At 38.0% G+C, this 6,334-nt stretch overlaps 1 protein-coding gene across 1 annotated transcript in view; it reads left to right on the forward strand.

Moving 5' to 3' along the window:
* Nucleotides 1–6,334, forward strand: part of SCN11A (sodium channel, voltage gated, type XI alpha subunit) — a 117,169-nt gene that overhangs the window by 76,280 nt on the left and 34,555 nt on the right. The gene's annotated exons all lie outside the window — the stretch shown is intronic.

A 6,334-nucleotide genomic window follows, 5' to 3' on the forward strand; every position in this document is an offset into this window, starting at 1 on the left:
TACCTTCTTTCCATCACGACAAAATTAGTTAAACTTTGTCCCTGCTATGCAAGGAAGTAGATAAGACAAATGCATGAGCATAAACCATGTGGTCAGGAAACCCCACTGGAGAACCATAATGTTGCTGGTTAGCACAAACAGACCATGTGTTCATTTAATATGGACATCAATATCCTGAGTTAATCAGTATTACATGACATCTGCCACATTGCAAACAAGAAAACCAGAAGCTCAGAGGCAAGGAAAGAGAAGCTCATTGTGGTTCAAGCATTTTAGAAAGGCATCAATGCCATAGAAACTACAACAGGATTCAAAGATGGGAATAAAAACATCCACGTTTGTCAGTCCTGTTAATTTCTAGAGAGCAAATAATTCTGTACCTATTATCTTAATAGATTATAGTAAAAAGAAAACCCTATAAACTGTGTGAACAGAAGATTGGTATCTCAATTATAGGGACCTGTGTTTTACTGGATGCAAGCCCTACACTTAGGAGCCTGGGTCCTGAAGCTAATTGGTCTACCCTCTTTTTGTGTAACCTTAAGCAAAACACTTCCCCTCTTTTGACAGTAATTTTCTCACAGGTAAAAATGAGGATGTGGACTATAGATTGCCCAAACTGACTGAATACAAAATAGAAAACTAGTGATAGTTTCACTAGAAATCTAGTGATCGCCATTAACGATATCAAAACAGTAGTCCAAAGCCACACTGTCAAAAAAGGGTACCAGGCCCAGATGGGTGGGTTTGTTTGTTTGTTTGTTTGTTTATTTATTTATTTATTTTTTATTTATTATATTTCAATAGGTTTTCAGGGAACAGCTGGTGTTTGGTTACATAAATAAGTTATTTAGTGGTGATTTCTGAGATTTTGGTGCCCCATCGCCTGATCAGTGTACACTGTACTCAATGTAGTCTTTTATCCCTCACACCCTCCTTTCCCCTGAGTCCCCAAAGTCCATTGTATTATTCTTATGCCTTTGTGTCCTCTTAGCTTAGGTCCCTCTTATGAGTAAGAACATACAATGTTTGGTTTTCCATTCCTGAGTTACTTCACTTAGAATAATAGTCTCCAATTCCATCCAGGTTGCTGTGAATTCCATTATTTTGGTCCTTTTTATGGCTGAATAGTATTCCATGGTGTATGTGTATATATATGGCATATACTATATATATCACATTTTCTTTATCCACGATTTGATTGATGGGCATTTGGGCCGAATCCATATTTTTGCAGTTGTGAATTGTGCCTGCTATAAACGAGTGTGCAAGTGTCTTTTTCATATAATGATTTGTTTTCTTCTGGGTAGTTACACAATAGTGAGATTGCTGGATCAAATGACAGATCTGTTTTTAGTTCTTTAAGGAATCTCCACATTGTTTTCCATAGTGGTTGTACTAGTTTACATTCCCACCAGCATTGTAGAAGTGTTCTCTTTTCACCACATCCACGCCAACATCTATCATTTTTTGATTAGGGCCATCCTTGCAGGAGTAAGGTGGTATTGCATTGTGGTTATGATTTGTATTTCCCTGATAATCAGTGAGGTTGAACATTTTTTCCTATGTTTGTTGGCCATTTGTAAATCTTCTTTTGAGAGTTGTCTATTCATGTCCTTTGCCCACTTTTGGATAGGATTATTTGTTTTTTTTACTTGCTGATTTGATTGAGTTCTTTGTAGATTCTGGATATTAGTCCTTTGTCAGATGTATAGATTGCAAAGATTTTCACCCACTCTCTGGATGTCTGTTTTCTGTGTTGATTGTTTCTTTTGCTGTGCAGGAGCTTTTTAGTTTAACTAAGTTTCGTCTATTCATCTTTGTTTCTGTTGCATTTGCTTTTGGGTTCTTGGTCATGAAGACTTTGCCTAAGCCAATGTCTAGAAGAGTTTTTCCCATGTTATCTTCTAGAATTTGTATGGTTCCAGGTCTTAGATTTAAATCTCTGATCCATCTTGAGTTGATTTTTGTATAAGGTGAGAGATGAGGATCCAGTTTTATTCTCTTACCTATAGCCAAACAGTTATCCCAGCACCATTTATTGAATAGGGTGCTCTTTTCCCAGTTTATGTTTTTGTTTGCTTTGTTGAAGATCAGTTGGCTGTAGGTATTTGGCTTTATTTCTGGGTTCTTTATTCTGTTCAATTGGTCTGTGTGCCTATTTTTATACCAGTACCATGCTGTTTTGGTACCTTTGGCCTTATAGTATAGTTTGAAGTCTGATAATGTGATGATGCCTCCAGATTTGTTCTTTTTGGTGAGTCTTGCTTTGGGTATGCAGGCTGTTTTTTGGTTCCATGTAAATTTTAAGATTTTATTTTCTAGTTCTGGGAAGAATGATAGTGGTATTTTGATGGGAATTGCATTGAATTTGTAGATTGCTTTTGGTAGTAGGGTCATTTTTTTCACAATGTTGATTCTACCCATCCATGAACATGAGATATGTTTTCATGTGTTTGTGTCATTGATGATTTCTTTCAGCAGTGTTTTGTAGTTTTCTTTGTAGAGGTCTTTCACCACCTTGGTTGGATATATTCCTAAGTATTTTTGTAGTTTTCTTTGTAGAGGTCTTTCACCTCCTTGGTTAGGTAGATTCTTAAGTGTTTTTATTTTATTTTATTTTATTTTCAGCTATTGTAAAATGGGTTGAATTCTTGACTTGTTTCTGAGCTTGGTCATTGTTGGTGTATCACAGTGCTACTGATTTTTGTACATTGATTTTGTAACCTGAAACTTTGCTGAATTCATTTGCCAGTTCTAGAAGCTTTTTGAATGACTCTTTAGGATTTTCTGTGTATACAATCATATTATCACAAGGCCCAGATGGTTTTGCAGGTAAGTTTTACCACACTTACAAGGAGCAATTAATCTCATCTTATTCAAATTGTTACAAAGAATAGACAAAAAAAGGGAAAGCTTGCAAACTTATTTAGTGAGACAAACATAATATTGATAATAAAATGAATAGAACAGAAATGAATCAAATAAGAAAATAATATTACAATTATATATCTTTATAAATCACAGATAAAGCACTCAACAAATGTGGTTTACTATTATTATTATTAGCCTTGACAGCATGCAGACTGTGGTGTGGATCTGAAATTCACCACTTACCAGCTGTATGACCTGAAACAAGTTGCTGATCCATTTAGCTTCAAGTTTTCTCATCTGTGATATGGTAGATGTTGCAAAATGCTGCTTAGCTTGGGATATTGTTGTACAGATTAAATGAGAGAATGTATGTGAACAATTCTGTAATATTTATTGTCAATCAAGATTATATAAAATTACCATCATAAATTTTGTTGGAAAAGCATAAACCACAAGAAGATACACAATTCAACTACATCAAAATGTAGTAAAACTTTTATTTTTGTATTCAACAATACTCTAATTACAGTTAAAAACCAACTAGAGCCTGAGAGACAGTATTTGCCACAACAGATCATTATTATTCACAACATATAAAAATTTCCTACAGATTCACAGGAAAAAAACAACCCAGAGTAAGAATGGGATAAGTATACAAACAGCCAGTTCACAAAAGGAATAAATGTATGATGAAATATACACTAGTTCTATCACCAGTTAGCATAGAAGTGCATATTAAAATGAGAGACCTCTTTTTACTTATTCGATTGGAAAACAAAATATATTGTTTTGAAACATGGTCTCACTCTGTCACCCAGGCTGGAGTGCAGTGGCAACCTCTGCCTCCCAGGCTCAATTGATCCTCTTGCCTCAGCCTCCTAAGTAGGTGGGACTGCAGGCACCTACCACCATGCCCAGCTAATTTTTGTAATTTTTGTGGAGACGGGTTTTACCATGTTGCCCAGGATGGTCTCAGACTCCTGAGCTCAAGCTATCCTCCTGCCTCGGCCTCCCAAAGTGCTGGGATTACAGGCTTGAGCCACTGTGCCCAGCCATGGCAAAAATTTTAAAGTTGGATAACATCGATATTTAGAAGGATACAGGAAAATGCGATCTCAAACCACTGCTAATAATTTAATTGGTATAGCCACTGTAGGGAACATTTTGCACTGTTAAGTAAAAATCACAAATGACCCAACTCACAATCCACAAATATCACTTGTTATAGATCCAAGGAGAACTCTTGCCTATGTACCCAAGAAAAATGCACACATCTGTCCAGTGTGCAGTTGTGCATAATACTGTCCAGTGTACTGTTTTGCCTAATAGCAAAGAAATGGAAATAACCTAGGTATTCACCAAGGAGGAATAGATCCATAAAATAGGCAGATTTATATGCTGTACTATTCCTCAATAGTTACAAGGAGCAAACCATAAGAATATAATCAACATGATGATTTCAAAAACAGTGCAGAGTGATAAATGCAAGTTAGATTTAAAAAATAAGATAAAACTAGTAGATGACTTCTCACTTGAAGAGTACAGTAGGATGAGAAAGAATGTGGGTGCTTCTATGTGTCTCACTGATACCTGCAATTCTGATGGAACAGAAACTGGGGTGAGATTTCAGGTAAAGAGGTGTGTAAGGTCCCTGTTGGAACATCTCTTTTCACCAACTATGACAATGATTTGGTAAAACAGAAGAATTGCTAAACTTTGCCATCTGTTTTCATCTGGCTAGAAACAAGTGGAGTATTTGCACGAAAGCTACTTAAATAACTCTCCAAAAGTGGTGCATTGTAAACAAAAAGCCCATTAAAAACCTTATAAATACACTGTAAATTGATTATAAATTTCAAAATCTTAATATTCTCTCATATTAACTCAATTTCTCTTCACTACTACAATGAGGTTGGCAAGATTTGTGAGGAATGTTTTTAGTTAATAGTGAACTCTGACATCAGCTTAGTCAGGACTATCCTGATTCACTTTCTATCCAGCTGAGCAACTCTTCTTCCAAGTTGAGCCTCTGAAAACTCTCCATAATAAGAATGGCTGAAGAGCTGCAGCAAGCAACCTCAACTCAAGCTCAGCATTGATTCCATTGTGATAATAGAAGCAAATCCTAATTCCTCATATGAAAGCCAATGCCTTCTGGAATTGTCCTCTACTGAGCATCTGTAAATATTGTTAAGATTTAATTTGGTATACTTAACAGAGCTTTCTAATACTCAATTCTGTCCTATTGAGGAGAAGAGTATTGGGAGAGAAAATAGCATTTAATTCCCCAATAAGGAGAGATTTGGGTTAGGGGAAATATTAGCAAATAATTTATTTTTTTCGTGTAACTTTTTATTTTGATATCATTTCAAACTAAGAAAAATGTTGCAAGAAATAGCATAATGAAATCCACGTATTCTTTCTTCAGGTTCACCAATTATTGTCACCCATCTGCTTTGTCATTTTTTCTCTTTTTTTTTCCCCCTGAACTGCTTGAGATTAAGTTGCAAGCATCAAACCTATTAATGCTAAACATGTCAATGTATATTTCCTAACAAGGACAATGTCTCACATGATTACAATACAGTGATCAAAGTTAGGAAATTTAACACTGATTGAATTAAAATCTACGTCCATTTTCAAATTTTTCAAATTCACCATAAAGAGCTTTGTTAGGGCAATTGACTGTCATGATAAATTTCAATTGACTGGCTGGGCGCGGTGGCTCACGCCTGTAATCCCAGCACTTGGGAGGCCGAGGTGGGTGGATCACGAGGTCAGGAGATTGAGACCATCCTGGCTAACATGGTGAAACCCCATTTCTACTAAAAAATACAAAAAAATTAACGGCATGGTGGCGGGCACCTGTAGTCCCAGCTACAGGCTGAGGCAGGAGAGTGGCGTTAAACCGGGAGGCGGAGCTTGCAGTGAGCCGAGATCGCGCCGCTGCACTCCAGCCTGGGCGACAGAGCGAGATTCTGTCTCAAAAAATAAGTAAATAGGAGCAAGATGGCTGAATAGGAACAGCTCCAGTCTCCAACTCCCAGCACGAGCGACACAGAAGACCGGTGATTTCTGCATTTTCAACGGAGGTACTGGGGTCATCTCACTAGGGAGTGCCGGACAATCGGTGCTGGTCAGCTGCTGCAGCCCGACCAGCGAGAGCTGAAGCAGGGCAAGGCATCGCCTCACCTGGGAAGCGCAAAGGGGAAGGGAATCCCTTTTCCTAGCCAGGGGAACTGAGACACACAACACCTGGAAAATCAGGTAACTCCCACCCCAATACTGCGCTTTAAGCAAACGGGCACACCAGGAGATTATATCCCACACCTGGCCGGGAAGGTCCCACGGCCACGGAGCCTCCTTCATTGCTAGCACAGCAGTCTGCGATCTAACCGCAAGGCAGCAGCGAGGCTGGGGGAGGGGCGCCCGCCATTGCTGAGGCTTAAGTAGGTAAACA

The sequence above is a fragment of the Colobus angolensis genome, unplaced genomic scaffold (genome assembly GCF_000951035.1).
Source record: "Colobus angolensis palliatus isolate OR3802 unplaced genomic scaffold, Cang.pa_1.0 Scaffold36, whole genome shotgun sequence".
NCBI lineage: Eukaryota > Metazoa > Chordata > Mammalia > Primates > Cercopithecidae > Colobus > Colobus angolensis.